The sequence below is a fragment of the Bos grunniens genome, chromosome 7 (assembly GCF_055505025.1).
Source record: "Bos grunniens cultivar Pamir isolate PY7600 chromosome 7, Bosgru_T2T1.0, whole genome shotgun sequence".
Lineage (NCBI taxonomy): Eukaryota > Metazoa > Chordata > Mammalia > Artiodactyla > Bovidae > Bos > Bos grunniens.
In genome coordinates, this window is record NC_141171.1 from 83,771,581 (window position 1) to 83,792,152 (window position 20,572).

The 20,572-nt window shown below is 39.8% G+C and overlaps 1 long non-coding RNA gene across 8 annotated transcripts in view; it reads left to right on the top strand.

The window, feature by feature from the left end:
* Positions 1–20,572, top strand: part of LOC147369907 (uncharacterized) — a 230,195-nt gene that overhangs the window by 97,755 nt on the left and 111,868 nt on the right. Inside the window, exon 3 of one of the 8 annotated variants that reach the window (XR_015168094.1) lies at positions 18,407–19,827. The exons of the other annotated variants lie outside the window; for them this stretch is intronic. This is a non-coding gene — a long non-coding RNA (uncharacterized LOC147369907). Of the gene's footprint in view, positions 1–18,406; positions 19,828–20,572 lie in introns of those variants that run through there. 8 annotated transcript variants of the gene reach the window in all.

The following is a 20,572-nucleotide window of genomic DNA, read 5'->3' on the forward strand; positions in this document are numbered from 1 at the left end:
AAATAAGACCATAAAATAGTTGCCCTATAAAATAGGACCATAAAATAAGAAAATAAGGAAATGAGAAATATGGTTAGATATACTTTTCTAGAAAAATATAAATTACCAGAATAAACTGAAAGAAGGTACAACTACATTAAAAAGGGTGGAACTCATTCTTACCCCAAACTTGCCTAAAAGGAACATCTCTTGACCCATTCTAAAAACCAAATTTGGGGCTTTCCTAGTGGCTCAGTGGTAAAGAATCCGCTTGCCAATGCAGGAGACACAGATTTGATCCCTGCTCTGGGAAGATCCCACATGACTGGGAACAACTAAGCCCATGCGACATAATATTGAGCCTATGCTCTAGGGCCTAGGAGCCACAGCTACTGAAGCCCGTGTGCCCTGGAGCCTGTGCTTTGCAACGAGAGAAGTCACAGCAAGAAGAAGCCCTCACACTGCAACTGAAAGTAGCCCCTGCTGTCCGTAACTGTAGAAAAGCCTGCACAGTGACAAAGACCCAGCACAGCCAAAAATAAATAAAAAGAAGAAATTTTTTTAAAAGAAGAAAAAATCGAATGTGTTCTATTATTACTCTGACACCACCCTTATGGCAGAAAGTGAAGAGGAACTCAAAAGTCTCTTGATGGAAACAGTGGAAACAGTGTCAGACTTTATTTTTCTGGGCTCCAAAATCACTGCAGATGGTGACTGCAGCCATGAAATTAAAAGACGCTTACTCCTTGGAAGGAAAGTTATGACCAACCTAGATAGCATATTCAAAAGCAGAGACATTACTTTGCCAACAAAGTTTCATCTAGTCAAGGCTATGGTTTTTCCAGTGGTCATGTATGGATGTGAGAGTTGGACTGTGAAGAAGGCTGAGCGCCGAAGATTTGATGCTTTTGAACTGTGGTGTTGGAGAAGACTCTTGAGAGTCCCTTGGACTGCAAGGAGATCCAACCAATCCTTTCTGAAGGAGATCAGCCCTGGGATTTCTTTGGAAAGAATGATGCTAAAGCTGAAACTCCAGAACTTTGGCCACCTCATGCAAAGAGTAGACTCATTGGAAAAGATTCTAATGCTGGGAGGGATTGGGGGCAGGAGGAGAAGGGGACGATAGAGGATGAGATGGCTGGATGGCATCACCAACTCGATGGACATGGGTTTGAGTGAACTCCAGGAGTTGGTGATGGACAGGGAGGCCTGGTGTGCTGCGATTCATGGGGTTGCAAAGAGTCGGACACAACTGAGCAACTGAACTGAACTGATAATGCCATTCTAACAAGAGGATGGGAAAGAATGTAACTATGTAGGTGCAGTAGATGGTTTCCATCCATGACTAGTCAATATGGAGCAGACTGCTCTTGTAGAAATGTGTCTCCAAATGATGCACAGTTCTCCATTATAAGAGAAACATTTTACTTTGAAAGACCAGCCACTCCTAAAAGGCATGAACCAGTAAGGCCCTTACACGTGGGTGAATTTGTCCAGTTGCTTTGCTCCACATGACAAGAGAAGTGAGCCCAAATGGACTGTTTAATATGGTCTGCGAAACATATCTTTGAATTGGCTTTCACTCCTTTCCTATTTCTTCAGTTCCTCTGCCCTTCATTCCTTCTCCCTGAATCACTTCCCAAACAATCCCCCACACGGAGGGGATTGTAGACACCACTTTCAGGAGAACCCAAGTTAAAACTTGAGAGATGGTGACATACTGAAAGGAAAGATGAAATTGTGTTTTACTGGAGACTAGCTTTTTCTGTGGATGCTAGAAATGACTGCAGAGTAAATGTTTAATGACCTAAATTTATACCATGTAGAATCCTACTACTTTGGGTAGATAGAGTGGATCATAAGAGGGAAAGAATATTCCTTTCTATTTCATTTTGCTTTCACTCGTTACTATTATATAACAAAACTAATTTGAAAGTCCCTTTACATATCCATAAATAAACTTTCCTTATGAGAAAACACTCCCCTCAAATTTTTAAGACTAAATCATGTCTGATGTTGGTAATACATGTGAGCTTTACTGGTCTTTAAATACATATACTTTTTACAAAAGCCTTAAATTTAGAATAAAAAATTTAAAAAACAAATTTCAGGAAAGTCAGGGATACAATGACAGAATCTCTGCATGAAAACCCTTTGGCATTGTTTCAAAAATTTTTAAACTTATCATTCAACAAGAGAAAGTCTGTTTAACACCCTCTGTACTTTCAGAGAAATTAACACTTCAGCAGATGTCAAGGATGCTTTTTTTTTTTCTCTTTAAGTGACGGCCTTGTTCAGATTTAAGCTTTAGAGCAGTTTTTCTAAATGCACATCCATAAAACATTTATGGACTATAATGAAGATCTATTGTACGAAATGTCTAAATTACCAGTTTGGGGAAGGGGAGGAAAAATTAATAGCAAAGGGAAGAAATAGACAAATGCCTCTGATTGACATGATTGTTCACTGTTCTTTTCACTCCTCAAATTAGAGCTTTCTTTATAGCCGGCTATAAATACCTATTCCTATTTTATAATGTATGTGCTCCCATTCCATGGGTGACCAAAAAGAGTTTTCCTGTTGACTGTGAACTGTCCGTCTTGCTGATAGTGCTGGAAATGAACCGCCTTGCAGACGTGAGACAGATTATCAATCCTGGGGAGAGTAATCTGCTCAGAATTGAGGGGCCCCATTGCTCTGAGATTGGTCTGGATGTGTACGATTATGAAGTCAATCCTGAGAGAGAAGATCTAGAACCTGGGGAGGAAAAATAAGCACAAAGCTGGAGATAAACAGAAACAGTGGTAGGCTCTGACCTGGAATGATACTTTAGATGAACTCTTACATTCTTCCTTTCTTCAGTGTGAAGAGATTTTGCAGTTTTATGGCATAAATTTTCAAGTCTCCAATTTGGCTATGGGGAAAAGTGAAAAAATAATTGACTAGAATTTACCCTCAGATTTACCCTTTTTATTTTCTCCCTTGTGGGTCAAAGTAGTTATGTATAAACCTTAACTAATTGTTTAGGGGTTAGGGATATCATACCAGAGAAGGCAATGGCACCCCACTCCAGTACTCTTGCCTGGAAAATCCCATGGGCAGAGGAGCCTGGTGGGCTGCAGTCCATGGGGTCTCTAGAGTCAGACACGACTGAACGACTTCACTTTCATGCATTGGAGAAGGAAATGGCAACCCACTCCAGTGTTCTTGCCTGGAGAATCCCAGGGATGGGGGAGCCTGGTGGGCTGCCATCTATGGGGTCACACAGAGTTGGACACAACTGAAGCGACTTAGCAGCAGCAGCAGCAGCAGCAGCAGAGACATCATACAGGGCTTCCCTGTAGCTCAGCTGGTGAAGAATCTGCCTGCAATGCAGGAGACCCCTGTTTGATTCCTGGGTGGGGAAGATCGGCTGGTGAAGGAATAGGCTACTTACTCCAGTATTCTTGGGCTTCCCTGGTGGCTCAGCTGGTAAAGGATCCTCCTGCAATGTGGGAGACCTGGGTTAGATCCCTGAGTTGGGAAGATCCCCTGGAGAAGGGAATGGCTACACACTCCAGTATTCTGGCCTGGAGAATTCCATGGGCTGTATGGTCCATGGGGCACAAAGAGTGGGACACGACTGAGCAACTTGCAGTTTTCTTTCTTTTCTTTGGAGAAGGAAATGTGTACCCACTCCAGTATCCTTGCCTGGAAAATCCCATGAGCAAAGGGGCCTGACAGGCTACAGTCCGTGGGGTTGCAAAGAGTTGGACATGACTGAGAGACTAACACTTTCACTTCAGAGATATTAATGATTAATCACCAGTGGGCTCCTGGTGACGCAGACAGTAAAGAATCTGCCTACAATGCGGGAGACCAGGGTTCAATCCCAAGGTAAGGAAGATCCTCTGGAGAAGGGAATGGCAAACCACTTCAGTATTCTTGCCTGGAGAATCCCATGGACAGAGCAACCTGGCGGGCTACAGTCCATGGGGTCGCAAAGAGTCAGGACACGACCACGTGACTAACACTTTCACTTCAGAGATACCAATGATTAATCACCAGTGGGCCCAGAAATAAAACCTGTTCTAGGATCCACACTCTATTCTAATTTTCCTTTGGTTGGAGGGAGGGCACACCAAGAGTACAAATTAAAATTTTTGTTCCATAAGGGAAAACAATATCCAAGAACCAAATTGTTTGTCTTTGATCATCAAAAATAGTATCTCCAGCTGCTCGAGTTCCATTATGAATTTCCCTCATAACAAAAAGGCTATGGAGGGCAAGGTGTTAAACATACCCTAGGATATAGGTGACATTATCCTGCAGGGTAGTACGTGCCTGCCATGTCTCTTCTAGATTGCCAGAAAGCACTTTATAAGAAGAATCTGGTGGTACTTTCAAAACTCTTTACCAACTGCAATGTATGAGACTTCCTTTTCTTACTTTTATATTTACAGATAAAAATCTAACCAGCCTGGCAGTTTTCTAGTTAATCTGATTATTTGGGACAGCCAGATTAAATAATTCAGTTCCCAGCTGGAGTATGATTGACCTGAATGACCTGGTTTGGCAGTTTGCAATTATCCAATTGACACACATATTGCCAAATCTCCACTTCATGGCAGTTTTGCAGTGTCTGGAGCCACAGTTTTAAGCATCGATCCCATGAGACCTAAGCTGGCTCTTGCTGCTAATGGGTTTAGTTACACACATGTTGCCTGCTCACAGCCTCTTTTATTGCCCCAAATCCAGTTACAGAACTAGACAAGAGACAGTGGGGGAGTCAGAGAACCAGGGTTAGATGGCATTTTGAAAGGTTGGGCAAGGTCATGCCTTTATAATGAAGGAGGAGCAGGAATATCTCAGGAATTCCTGAGGAGGAGAACTGATACTTATTCTCTCCTCAGCCTCATTGGGGACTTGAGTTAAAGCAACCAACAGACACACATGGCATCTGCAGTGACTGAGAGTGAGTTCCTTGCAGGCTTCACCTGATTGGATTGAGCGTTTCTCAGGAATCCTATGAGGGTTTTCACTTGCAGAGTTCTGGCGAGACAGCAGGGCTGCCCAAGAGCCCCACCCTTCTGGCATGTTCTGTTTGGCAGGGCCGCCTACCTGAGTGGCCCTGAGCCCAGGCTGAGTGGCCAGAGCCACCCAGCCTGGCTGTGGAGACGGGCAGAGTCTGCAAGTCAGCAAAGCCCTGGTTCCAGACATTTTTGGTCATTGGTTTAATTTCTGCTTTCAAAAATATCCCTGAAGCAAGCAGTGAGCAGTGCATAAGAGATCTTGTGTCTTTTTTTCCCCTTCCTTCTATATTAACTATGTCTAATTAAGAGGCATTTCCCCCCCATGAGCTTAGTTTCAAGTAGAACACTCCATAGGGAAATACAGTTGTGACATAAAATTGCTGCAGAAACTGAATTGGAGGAATCAAGTCACAAGATGAGCTTTTACCTCAAGAATTTTCTTCACCGCCATTCTTGGCACTGAAAACCACCCAGGTACACACCACATAAAGAGGCGTATTTATAAAGATTGAATTGTCACTAACTTAAGCATCAAAAATGACAGTGCAATTCTAAAAAATTCTAATCTTATAGCCAAGGTAAAAATCATCTCTTTACCTAAAATACAACAGAAATAGGCATACATATGTGTAAATGTAAAGTTTAAAGTAATATGTAAAATGTTGAAACAAGATAAAAAAAAATTATTTTAAATTACAGCCAAACTTGACTTACACATTGGAAGATTTCTAAATGGAACATTTTATTGAGGAGAAACAGTGGTTGTCAGAGATATTTTAGATAAGATTTTATTTTTATTTATTAAAAAGATTTCAGAACATCTTACTTACATGGGAGAAGAGGTAGGAACTAACTGATTTTTAGGAGCCCCTTGTAAATCTATAACTCAATAGTCTCAGTTCTGATAGTCTGCCTGCCATGTGTAGTTGGGAGACTAAAACACAAAAGTGCATGCTAGTCTCTGACTACTCTTTAATTCACTCTTTAATATTAAGACTGGAAAAGGAAATGGCAACCCACTCCAGTCTTCTTGCCTGGAAAATCCCATGGACAGAGGAGCCTGGTGGGCTACAGTCCATAGGGTCACAAAGAGTCGGACATGACTGAGAGACTTCACTTTTGCTTTTAATATTAAGAAAGTCCTTCTTGGACTCATTCAAGGGCATTCAGTTGTTATTGCTTAGTCGCTAAGTCATGTCTGACTCTTTTGTGACCCCATAGACTATAGCCTGCCAGGCTCCTCTGTCCATGGGATTTCCCAGGCAAGAATACTGGAGCGAGTGGCCATTTCCTTCTCCAGGGGATCTTCGTAACACAGGGGTCAAACCCATGTTTCATGCATTGGCAGGCAGATTCTTTACCACTGAGCCATCAGGGAAGCTCAATACTTAAGTTCAAAGCAATACCAAGAATTGGCAGTTATAGTGGCATTTTAGTGGCAGGGGCACCCCACTCCAGTACTCTTGCCGGGAAAATCCCATGGATGGAGGAGCCTGGTGGGCTACAGTCCATGAGGTCACTAAGAGTCGGACACAACTGAGCGGCTTCACTTTCACTTTTCACTTTCATGCATTGGAGAAGGAAATGGCAACCCACTCCAGTGTTCTTGCCTGGAGAATCCCAGGGACGGGGGAGCCTGGTGGGCTGCCATCTATGGGGTCGCACAGAGTTGGACATGACTGAAGCGACTTAGCAGCAGCAGCAGGGTATACAGATCCTGTATTTCACTATAATTATCTTTTCTCTTTCTCTGCATCCTCCTTCCTCCATCTAGTCTGGAAGCAATTTTGTGAACGCATCGTCATAAGGATAGTCATTCTTGACAGGATTTGAGTTTGGATATCAAGTCTTGGAAGGATTCTTGGATTGTTAAACAAGGCCAAGAAGCATGTTGTTTGGTGCAGGAGGGGAGGGGGCTCTAAACACCTGAATGTGTTAGAATGCCATCTGTGTCTTTAAGATGCCCATTGAGAAAGGTCCTGGGAGTGGGAATTACCTAGTAAATAGCACTCCAGTGAAAGGCTTTGGGAAAGATGACCTAAGTGGTCCCAGAAATAATTCTCTTTCTGACTGATATATCTGTCTCATCCATCAGGTTTCCAAATAGACCTTGTCACTGCTGTCAGATTGCTGGTTCTCTGTGGAATATCAATAACTTAATTTTTTGAATTCTTTTTACCCATCTCTGTGTTTTCCACAGACCTCTGGAATGTTGGTCAACATGGCATTGGTTGTATACACTTACAGAGACTCAGTAGCTTCCTGAACTTTATTTGCATCTTATTCTTTCTCAATGGATTTTGGCAAAAGACAAAGAAAAGTTCATGGAAACAGGGAAAAACTGGGCTTGAAGGGTATTGAGGACAGAGATATTGTGAACTAACTTTGGATACAGAACAAGACACTGTTATTTAATGTTCAGTCTGAAATATGCCAGAATACAGAAACTCATTTTCATTGGATTGTTATTTTATCAAAATCAGACAAAATGAGATTGTCGGAAGCTCTGCATTGTCCTAGTAATTGCCTGTGCCATCTGTACTGTGATTCTTAGCGATGGGTTCTTATTATTAAGCAAAGGGTATGTTAAATGCCCAGAAGGTCTCCATATTCTATGGATATGTTGTTTTAAAAAGCATGCTTTTCTTCTGACAAATAGGAAAACAGAAATTATATAAGAACATAGCCCAAACCAGCAAAAGTTACATTAACCCTACCTGCACTGTCATTGATCTTCATCTTGTCAACGCTCATATTCCAGTATATTCCTTTTGCTATTTTATAATCAGATGGGCTCTCATAGGTGCAATTCCCAGGGGTGGGTACCATTGCTAATATGTCTAAGTAGTCTTGGTGTGAAATGGGCCCAAAGTACAACCCTATAAACTTACATTCTCCTGGGGATAAAGATGAGGTGCTTGCCACCAACAGTTGGAGTCTGTCACTGTCCTCTCCAAGTTACTCTCTTGGGCCAGCTTCAGGCAAAGATGTGAAAGAAGTAAAATGTGCCCCTGGTGCTCTAAGTCTTCTCATTTCCATTCTTCTGCACTCGTCAGCATTCACTCCGCTTCGCGTCTTAACCTTGTCAGAATTTTGCTCTCAGAAAAAGAGCTCCTTGAAATCTTTTTAAGTCTTAGTATGAAATTCTTTGTGTCACCTCTCCCAGGGCGACTTGAATGTGAGTTTCTAATGCTGATTATAGAATGAGATGCTCTTCCCCATCTGAGTCATTCCATGCATCTCTGGGCAGATTAGGAAGAGATTCTGGAGGGACACCAAAGAAAGCCTTCTCAGCACTGTGATATATATCTTGACTTCACACACACACACACACACACACACACACACACACACACACACAATGAAAGAAGACATTAACAGCCATCACCTCCCCATCTTGTGTTAGAGGGTACAGTTACAGTCATTTGTAGGTTTCTCACTAAATTCTGTACTATAAGTAAGGAAGACTCAAGTGAGAGATCAAGTGATTTTGTCAAGGTTACACAGTTAGCCAATACAAGATCCAGGATAAAAAACCTCAGCCAATGCCCAATCTCCTTTCTCTGTATATTCTAATCATTTTTGTTGATTTGAGTGTGTACTGAAAGAGAGGCATTTTCTGGGCTTAAATGCATATAAAACTATGGGAGAAACCAAGTGACAAAAATATAAAATCTTCTCAGAAATCCCAGGGGGAAGCCAGATTGATGTTAATGTCTGAAGTCTTCATTCATTTTTCACCATTTCTAAAGAGACACGTCATCTATCATCTTTGTTTCATCTCTTGCTTTGGTTAACGAATGGTGTTGCTCTTTGATTACTGACTGATCTCTCATAACTTCTGTGCTGTGAGGCATGAAACATTTCAGATCACAAAACATGGCATTCTCACTATGGAGTAACTAAATATTTATTTCCCTCGAAATGTTCAGCAGGATCTGGGTGGGTTTTTTTGTGCATTTTCTTACATTCCCTCTTTTGTTAATTTCATTACTGTCACCATTTTGTCATAAAATTCTTTTCTTGAAGATCACACACAAAACTAATTCAGTGTTCTTTCATCAGTGCTACTGCCTTCTCTATTCCCAATGAGTGTCGTGTCGTTAGGTGAACTTAAAAGAACTCAGAACAGGTAGGAAGCCCTTGATAATGAAACTTCTCAATGTCTGACACTCCTACATTTACTGCTTCTAAACCACCTATGCCTATCCCAACAAGGAGAAGCTAGAAACACAATTTCATACTTTAATTATTGCTGTATTAAGCAAAGAGTATTTTAAGATAATGGTTGACTTGCATTAGCAATGCAGTGAAAACAATGTTTCATTTATTTAGCAAGTATTATTGGCCTCCTGTATTACATATGCCAGGCATTGTTTTGAGGCTAAAAGGAAACACCGAAGAGCAATAGATGCAGCCCTGCTCTATGGACTGGTTGGGAAAAGCGATATTAGTCAAATGAGAGTGCAAAAGAATGTAAGATTATGAACAAAGATATGTGCTAGAAAGGAGGGGAGAGAGGGAGATGGAAAGGGAGGGGCTTTCTATGTAGCAAAGGAACCTGGCCTAGAACATGAGGAGGTAAGGCGAAGCTTCTAGCGTTCATAGGAGGCAGTGGGATGAAAAAGAGCTTTATAAACAGAATGGTAAGATCAAAGGCCTGGTGTTTACAAGGAAAGTGGAGAATTTAGAGAGAAGGCAGTTTGGCCTGAGTGCATAGACAACGTGAGAGAGTGGTGATTAAGGAGACTAGGGAGATAAGCAGGTAACAGGCCTAGTGGACACTGAAGCTGTGCTTGGGATGCAGTTGTTCCGTTTATCAGCTATGGGAAGCTACTGTGGGATTTTAAGCTTGGGGGATAATGTAATTGGTTGGCTTTGTATTTGAAAAGATTCCTTTCTGCTCCTGGCAGACTTTGAGTTTGGTGAAAGGGAAATCAGTGATCAATTTTCTTCTCTAGTGTCCAATTCTTATTTACGATTTTATCATTAAGGAAGAGAAAACTGAGAAACATGTTCTATAATGCCATCAGTGAATTTTTTTATTTCTTTCTCCCCTCCCTCCCTTTCCTACCCTCTCCCCTTTTTCCCTCCCTTCCTTTCTCCCCCCATCTTTCCTTTCTTCCTTCTTCCCTTCTTGAATTAATGCTATTAATTAATACTTCTTGAATTAAGGCTGGCTTATTCAAATAGAAAAAAGCTCTTTGGAGAAGGCATCGCTAAGCTTCACTTATAAAGATGTATAGAAAATCTTAAATTCTCATACAGTGCATGAAGAAAGACTGATTATAATAATCAATGGCCAAGTACAGGTTTATAAGCTAGGAGAAAATTTATTTCTCATATGAAAATAATGTACAGGGAAGACATGATATGCTTCCATATGTACAAAGATATTTTAATCATTTTTGGAGTGTTCTTCTAAGAAATGTGGCTGTTTTTAGAGAAACAGGAAATCTCTTTACCCAGGGAGAAGTACACCAAAGCATACTGGACAGATGGTTATGATATTTCTCTTAGTGTGAAAGGAAGCTCGTATTTGATTGACCGATTCATTCACTAAATAACACATTCTTATGGATGTCCACCCTGTGTTAGATACTGGTTCAAGAGATATACTAGAGAATTAGAGATAGCTGCTCTTCTTATGAGGCTTTTATTTTGGGTGGAGTACATATTAAATAATCAAGGAAATACATGGTATGTTAAATGGTATAAACCAAAGAAAAGCGGGGAGGGGGTGGAATAAGATATCATGAACGGTACTTGCAAATATGTATATGCTACCATAAGGTTTTTTCTCAGTATGCATGTACATACACGTATGTATACGTACATATACTTGTAAATACTTGTTTTTGTACAAATTCGTATGGAGAGAAATATCTCACTGATGAGGTGGCACTTGAATCAGTCAAAATACTGACACCCTGAATGAAAGAAAATCAGAGAAATCTCTTTAAAAATTTTTGCTCCACCAATTGGTGAAAGACACACCAGTTCAGTTGCTGAGTTGTGTCCTACTCTTTGCAACCCCATGGACTACAACACGCCAGGCTTCCCTGTCCTTCACTACTTCCTGGAGTTTTCTCAAACTCATGTCCATCAAGTCAGTGATGCCATCCAACCATCTCATCCTCTGTCATCTCCTTCTCCTCCTCCCTTCAATGTTTCCCAGCATCAGGGTCTTTTCCAATGAATCAGTTCATCCCATCAGGTGACCAAAGTATTGGAGCTTCAGCTTCAACATCAGTCCTTCCAAAGAATATTCAGGGTTGATTTTCTTTAGGGTTGATCTAAAGGCAGTTTAGATCAATTGGGCTCTTTGATCTCCTTGCAGTCCAAGGGACTTTCAAGAGTCTTCTCCAACCCCACAGTTCAAAAGCATCAATTCTTCGGCTCTCAGCTTTCTTTATGGTCCAACTCTCACATCCATACCTCACTACTGGAAACCAAAGTTTTGACTATACAGACCTTTGTTGGTAAAGTCTCTGGTTTTTAATATGCTGTCTAGATTTGTCATAGCTTTTCTTCTAAGGAGCAAGCATCTTAATTTCATGGCTGCAGTCACAATCTGCAGTGATTTTGGAGCCCCCCCAAATAAAGTCTCTCACTGTATCTATTGTTTTCCCATCTATTCGCCATGAAGTGATGGCACCAGATCTTCAATTATCTAAATGTTGAGTTTTAAGCCAGCTTATTCATTCTCCTCTTTCACTTCATCAAGAGGCTCTTTTGTTCCTCTGCACTTTCTGCCATTAGGGTGGTGTCATCTGCATATCTGAGGTTATTGATATTTCTTCTGGCAATCTTGATTCCAGCTTGTGCTTTCAGTCCAGCATTTTGCATGATGTACTCTGCACATAAGTTAAATAAGCAAGGTGAAAATATACAGCCTTGATGTACTTCTTTCCCAATTTGGAACCAGTCAGTTGTTCCATGTCCAGTTCTAACTGTTGCTTCTTGACCTGCATACAGGTTTCTCAGGAGGTAAGGTGGTCAGGTATTCCCATCTCTTGAAGAATGTTCCACAGTTTGTTGTGATCCACACAGTCAAAGACTTTAGAGTAGTTAATGAAGCAGAAATAGATGTTCTTCTGGAATTCTCTTGCTTTTTCATGATATAACGGATTTTGGCAATTTGATCTCTGGTTCCTCTGCCTTTTCTAAATCTAGCTTGAACATCTGGAAGTTCTCGATTCACCTACTGTTGAAGCCTGAGTTCAGTTCAGTCACTCAATCATGTCCAACTCTTTGTGACCCCATGAACCACAGCATGCCAGGCCTCCCTGTCCATTACCAAACCCCCAGAGTCCACCTAAACCCATGTCCACTGAGTTGGTGATGCCATCCAAGCATCTCATCCTCTGTCGTCCCCTTCTCCTCCTGCCCCCAATCTTTCCCAGCATCAGAGTCTTTTCAAATGAGTCAGCTCTTCATGTCAGGTGGCCAAAGTGTTGGAGTTTCAGCTTCAGCATCAGTCCTTCCAATGAACACCCAGGACTGATCTCCTTGAGGATGGACTGGTTGGATCTCCTTGCAGTCCAAGGGATTCTCAAGAGTCTTCTCCAACACCACAGTTCAAAAGCATCAATTCTTTGTCACTCAGCTTTCTTTATAGTCCAACTCTCACATCCATACATGACCACTGGAAAAACCATAGCCTTGACTAGATGGACCTTTGTTGGCAAAGTAATGTCTCTGCTTTTGAATATGCTGTCTAGGTAGGTCATAACTTTCCTTCCAAGGAGTAAGTGTCTTTTAATTTCATGCCTGCAATCACCATCTGCAGTGATTTTGGAACCCAGAAAAATAAAGTCAGCCACTGTTTCCCATCTATTTGACATGAAGTGATGGGACCGGATGCCAGGATCTTAGTTTTCTGAATGTTGAGCTTTAAGCCAACTTTTTCACTCTCCTCTTTCACTTTCATCAAGAGGCTCTTCAGTTCTTCTTCATTTTTCTGACATAAGGGTGGTGTCATCTGCATATCTGAGGTCATTGATATTTCTCCCTGCAATCTTGATTCCGGCTTGGAGAATTTTGAGCATTACTATGCTAGCATGTGAGATGATTGCAATTGTGCAGTAGTTTGAACATTATTTGGCATTGCCCTTCTTTCGGATTGGAATGAAAACTGACCTCTTCCAGTCCTGCGGCCACTGCTGTGTTTTCCAAATTTGCTGGCATATTGAGTGTAGCACTTTCACAACATCATCTTTTAGGATTTGAAATAGCTCAGCTGGAATTCCATCAGTTCCACTAGCTTTATTCGTAGTGATGCTTCCTAAGGCCCACTTGACTTTGCACTGCAGAAGTCTGGCTCTAGGTGAGTGATCACACCATCGTGGTTATCTGGATCATTAAGATCTTTTTAGTATAGTTCTTCTGTGTATTCTTGCCACCTCTTCTTAATAACTTCTGCTTCTGTTAAGTTCATACCATTTCTGTCCTTTATTGTGCCCATCTTTGCATGCAATATTGTCTTAGTATCTCTTAATTTTCTTGAGATCTCTAGTCTTTTCCATTCTAATGTTTTCCTCTATTTCTTTGAACTGATCACTGAGAAAGGCTTTCTTATTTCTCCTTGCTGTTCTTTGGAACTCTGCATTCTGATGGATCTGTCTTTCCTTTTCTACTTAGCCTTTTACTTCTCTTCTTTTCTCAGCTGTTTGTAAGGCCTCTTCAGACAGTTATTTTACCTTTTTGTGTCTTCTTCTTGGGGATGGTTTTGATCAGCGCCTCCTGTATAATGTTATGAAAGGCACATAGAATCATCTTGTTTTTTTTAACATCATGCTAAAGTGGATCATTGGTGTGCGATATTGGAGCATCGCACCACTGCAACCTCACCTCCATTGCCACCCTGTCTTCTGCTTTATTCTTAATTCCTTATGGCTGATCTACTTCTGGCTCTGTCTGGAGTGCCTTCTATTTGATGATTATGGATGCTGTGAAGAGCATGGTTGGGAAAAGATCCACTTCATTTGCAATACAATTTAATTATAAAAGAACTTTTTAAACTAATGTTTTCTTGCTAATTCCTTTCTCAAACTTGGTCTCTCTCTTTTGTTTAGCAGATGTGTTTTCATTACATACCCATTTGGCAATTTTGAAACAAGTTCACAACAGAGCCCATTTTCTAAACAAATCTGCACAAATATGCAAACTGTGAACTTGACATTCAGCTTTACAGCTGCAACAACTGAAGGATAGATAGTTTTGTTAGGAATTACCATCATGAGTTGAAGATTAAAATTCCCTTTCAGGGCAGTATCACCAATCACTATTACTTATCTTGATATCTGGAAACAAAATGGTATATTTATTTTTAATAGAAATGACTTCAAAGTATTTAAGAATCTATTTCTTCAATTCAATAGTATGAAAATATGTCATGTCTAAGCACATTTTAAAAATCACTTTCCTGTAAATACTTTCAAGTTGTAAGTCTGTCATTGGCCATAATATTGCATAGAATTTTAAAACATGGATCAGATTGCTGAAAGCACACATATGGGGTTGTATTACAAGCTGTATGTTCTATGTTAATAAATGAACTCATGGATAAAAGTAATATGACTGAAATACTAATCTGAAATTTCCATGTGGGATATCAGCATAAGGAAGCAAAATTACAAAATGAATGTGGCAGGATATGCACACCTGGTATTCAAATCTTCTGATTTGGAACAAGCAAGTATTCAAGAAATGCTTTATCACAAGGGCTTCAATTCATCTTTCAGACGCTTAAGATTCACAAACACATGCAAATAAATTGCCCACTCACCATGGTGATGATATTTGTTTATCACCCCCAATTTAATTCTTTTATTTTAAAAAAGCACGTGGAAGGGCCTTCCTGGTGATCAGACAGTAAACAATCTGCCTGCAATGCAGGAGAACTAGGTTCAGTCCCTGGGTCCAGAATATCCCTTGGAGAAGGAATGGCTACCCACTCCAGTGTTCTTGCCTGTAGAATTCCATGGACAGAGGAGCCTGGCAGGTTACAGTCCATGGGTCTCAAAGAGTTAGACACAACTAGTCCGTGAGTCTTAAAGAGTCACACATGACTAAGTGACTATCATTTTCATGAAAGTTTTACATTATTTTTTGAACTAGCATAGAACTGAGGGACAATTCAAGAACCTACATGAACTTACTGATATGATTTAAATACTTTTATTCTTTTGTGGAATTCTGAATAACATGATATAGAAAGTTTGAGTTAAGAACAGCTGTTACACCCACCAAAGTGATCACTGTATTTTTTTTTTCCCCAAGAATAACATGCAGGAATTAAAATTGAAAAAAAAGAAAAAGAAAAACAGTTGTTAAACATGGTCTGACTTAGAGTCATGACTAAAAAAAGTAAATTCCCTCAAGGATTTACGAAAGATAAATTATGAAAGATAATTCACATATAGAAAGACAATTCACACATAAACATCTTCCCCCTGTCCTTCTATAACCTAGAAATGAAAGGTAAGGTTACAGATACCTAGAGAGTAAGGATATGAGAGGAAAGTACTGAATATAGTTTTTGAATTATATGTAAAATTATGTAGGTGTTTGACTCTTGGAAAGTCACTTTCCCTTCTCATTCATAGGGTCCATAATAGTTAATGATTAATTACTAGGTTTTCCAAAAATTTTGTTGTTGTTCAGTCACTCAGTCATGTCCGATTCTTTGCAACTCCATGGACTGCAGCATGCCAGGCTTCCCTGTCCTTCACTATTTCCTGGAATTTGCTCAAAATCATGTCCATTGAGTCAGTGATACCATCCAACCGTCTCATCCTCTGTCGTCCCCTTCTCCTCCTGCCTTCAGTTTTTACCAGCATCAGGATCTTTTCCAGTGAGTCGGCTCTTCCTATTAGATGGCCAAAGTATTGGAGGTTCAGCTTCAGCATCAGTCCTTCCAATGACTATTCAGGGTTGATTTCCTTTAGGATTGACGCGTGTCATCTCCCTGCAGTCCAAGGGACTCTCAAGAGTCTTCTCCAGCACCACAGTTCCAAAGCATCAGTTCTTCAGTGCTCAGCCTTTTTTATGTCCAACTCTCATATCCATATATGATTACTGGAAAAACCGTAACTTTGACTATATGGACCTTTATCAGCAAAATAATGTCTCTGCTTTTTAATTTGCTGTCAAGGTCGGTCATAGCTTTTCTTCTAGGGAGCAGGTATCTTTTAATTTCATGGTTGCAGTCACCATCTGCAGTGATTTGGAGTCCAGGAAAATCATGTCTGTCCCTGTTTCTTCTGTTTCCCCTTCTATTTGCCATGAAGTGATGGGACCAGATGCCTTGATATTCATTTTTTGAATGTTGAGTTTTAAGCCTACTTTTCCACTCTCCTCTTTCACCTTCATCAAGAGATTCTTTAATTTCTCTTTGCTTTCTGCTGTTAGGGTGATGCCATCTGCATATCTGAGGTTATTGATATTTCTCCCTGATATCTTGATTCCAGCTTGTGCTTCATCCAGTCTGGCATTTTGCATGATGTACTCTGAATAGAAGTTAAGTAAGCAGGGTGAAAATATACAGCGTTGATGTACTCCTTTCTCAATTTGGAACAGGTCCATTGTTCTTTGTCCAGTTCTAACTGTTGCTTCTTGACCTGCATACAGGTTTCTCAGGAGGTAAGGTGGTCAGGTATTCCCATCTCTCTAAAAATTTTCCAGTTTGTTGTGGTCCACACAGTCAAAGGCTTTAGCATAATCAGTGAAGCAGAATACATGTTTTTCTGGAATTTTCTTGCCTTTTTAATGATCCAAAAGATATTGGCAATTTGATCTCAGGTTCCTCTGGCTTTTCTAAATCCAGCTTGTATATCTTGAAATTCTTGGTTCACATACTTGTACATCTGGAAGTTCTTGGTCCTAGATTGAAGGATTTTGAGCATTATCTTGCTAGCATGTGAAGTGAGTGCAACTGTATTATAGTTTGAACATTCTTTGGCATTGCCTTTCTTTGGGATTGGAATGAAAACTAACCTTTTCCAGTTCTGTGGCCACTGCTGAGTTTTCCAAATTAGCTGGCATATTGAGTGCAGCACTTTCACAGCATCATCTTTTAGGATTTGAAATAGTTCAGATGGAATTCCATCACCTCCACTAGCTTTGTTCATAGTAATGCTTCCTAAGATCCACTTGACTTTGCACTCCAATGTGTCTGGGTCTAGGTGAGTGATCACACCATTGTGGTTATCTGGATCATTAACATCTTTTTTGTATAGTTCTGTGTATTCTTGCCACCTCTTTTTAATATCTTCTGCTTCTGTTAGGTCCATCCTATTTCTGTCCTTTATTGTGCCCATCTTTGCATGAAATATTCCCTTGGTATCTCCAATTTTCTTGAAGAGATCTCTAGTCTTTCCCATTTTGTTGTTTTCCTCTATTTCTTTGCATTGATCACTGAGGAAGGCTTTCTTATCTGTCCTTGCTATTCTTTGGAACTCTGCATTTAGAGGGGTATATCTTTCATTTTCTCCTTTGCCTTTCACTTCTCTTCATTTCTCAGCTATTTGTAAGGCCTCCTCAGACAACCATTTTGCCTTCTTGCATTTCTTTTTCTTGGGAATGTTCTTGATCACTGTTTCCTGTACAATATCACGCACCTCTGTCCATAATTCTTCAGGCAGTCTGTCTATCAGATCCAATCCCTTGAATCTATTTGTCACTTCCTCTGTATAATCATAAGGGATTTAATTTAGGTCATACCTGAATGGCCTAGTGATTTTCCCTACTTTCTTCAATTTAAGTCTGAATTTTGCAATAAGGAGTTCATGATCTGAGGTATAGTCAGCTCATGGTCTTATTTTTGCTGATTGTATAGAGCTTTTCCATCTTTGGCTACAAAGAATATAATCAATCAGATTTTGGTATTGACCATCTGGTGATGTCCATGTGTAAAACCAAAGATTTTAATGGTTAACTATGGTGGTGGTTTAGTTGCTAAGTCATGTCTGACTTTTGTGACCCCATGGACTATAGCCTGTCAGAGTCCTCTGTCTATGGGATTCTCCAGACAAGGATACTGGAGTGGGTTGCCATTTCCTTCTCCAGGGGATTGTCCTGACCCAAGAATAGGATCTCCTGCATGCAGGCAGATTCTTTACCAACTGATCTATGAGGGAAACCCCTATGGTTAGCTATAGGAGATAGCAAATACTAATTTAGTTCCCAGTCATAAATTTCCTTTTCAAATTCATTACTTTAAGGTTTAATTCTATCTACCTGTGTTTGATCCCTGGAGAAGGGAATTGTTACACACTCCAGTATTCTTGCCTGGAGAATTCCATGGACAGAGGAGCCTGGTAGGCTCAGTTCATGTGGTCACAGAGCCAGACATAACTGAATGACTAACACTCATTTTCAGTTTTAATTCTATCATTACTTTGCCAACAAAGGTCCGTCTAGTCAAGGCTATGGTTTTTCCAGTGGTCATGTATGTATGCGAGAGTTGGACTGTGAAGAAAGCTGAGTGGCAAAGAATTGATGCTTTTGAACTGTGGTGTTGGAGAAGACTCTTGAGAGTCCCTTGGACTGCAAGGAGATCCAACTAATGCATTCAAGGAGATCAGCCCTGGGATTTCTTTGGAAGGAATGATGCTAAAGCTGAAACTCCAGTACTTTGGCCACCTCATGCGAAGAGTCGACTCATTGGAAAAGACACTGGTGCTGGGAGGGATTGGGGGCAGGAGGAGAAGGGGATGACAGAGAAGGAGATGGCTGGATGGCATCACTGACTCGATGGACATGAGTTTGAGTGAACTCCGGGAGATGGTGATGGACAGGGAGGCCTGGCGTGCTGAGATTCATGGGGTCACAAAGAGTCGGACACGACTGAGCAACTGAACTGAACTGAATCTGAAATGAATCTTGCACTTGAGTGTGATATCATGTTCATAGGGAAAAAAATGTCTCAAAATAAAATATAAAATACATACCACAGATAATTCAGTAAAATATGATTGAGGAAAATCTAAAGCAATAGCATTTCAGGATTTATCTTGGACCTTTAAGAACACTGTCTCACAAATTATGTGTATGCATTAAACCTTAACCAACATTCATTAGCAATAGGCACATAAATTCATGTAATCTCTTTTTTAAGCTCTCTGTCCTTCTAGGGGCTCAATTTGTATAAATAATTAATCATCAGTTTGTATAAATTATAACATACACCCAGCCAAGAACAGACTGAAGAAGGCAGCTGGACACTCATACTACATCTGCGTTGCTTTTGCCATATGTTGCTTTGGTTGAAGCATATAAAGAATCTATCTTCACACAGATACATTGTTGGAAAAGCAGCATTTAATAGCCTTTCCAATTGTGGATATTCTTCTTTGATACTGTACCAATACTTGACATATGGTGGTTTCTTTAAGATTAGTTGCCGTGTAGAATTTGAAATCCTATCAATGAGCTTTTTTATACTATGTAATATTAAAACCCATAGGTCTGTCTTGCATTTTGAATACCGGTTACACATGTACGATTGATTTTGTAACATCATACGTTTGTTACTTGGAAAATATTGGTTTATTGAGTTACATAGATTTTTCGAATGTTGATATAATTTACAAAGTCAAAAAATCATATTCATTTATATCCCACCAATCCTATCAGAAATGTCTGTAAGTTTGGGGACACTTTCAAGTTCACCATGGTAAATACAGTTTTTCAAAATAAATTTGCACTTGGCAATCTTATTCTATTACTTGCAACAAATATTAGGAGTTGCTTTTCTGAACTGATGGATTCACATCATTCATTTTTGGGAAAAAAAGACCCCAAGTACTCATGTGTGTAGCCATAATTTTTCTTCAGTTGTTCTTTAAAATAAAAATGGTATTCTGCCAAAAATAAAGGAAGAAAGATGGGAAAGAATTTGCATAAGTGTTTTACCTAGAGATCATTGTCATATTTCTTTGTGCAGTAAAATTGCTTTATGTGTATTTTATATTCAGTTATAAAGAATATTTAAAAAGATATTTACTTAAGAACAGGACCTTAATAAATAAAATTCATTTTATTTATCAAGGACCTTAAGTAAAACTGACTTTTTGAGAACTAGAAGTACATACAACTAGAGAATACACTGACCATTATTAAAGTTTGGCCTGCTGCCCTGATTTGTGTCAAATATCAGTAGATTTATTTACAGTTGCTTTTGCAATATCAGTGCAAATGTCAGCACAACAAAAATAAAAATAACCTTGTTTTATTATAGAAATAGCTTTTATCTTTCAGATACCCTCGAATGTTCTGGGGGACTAAGAGCTCCACAGAACACACTTTAAGAACTGCTTATTGTTCTATATCAATGATTCTTACCTTTGTTTTGTTCTTAGAGTAGAAACAAATCATATAGTATTGAGAAATTGATTAAAAAATTATAGTGATAATAGTAACTGCCATCTATTTAGCACATCTACTGTGGCAAGTATATACTAAATATCTTAGATGCATTATCTTATATAATCTGTACTGGAAAACAGAGATGTTTTATTGTGCCCATTTTATAAAAGAGAAAATTGATAAACTTAAAAGGTTAAGTAGTTTTCCAA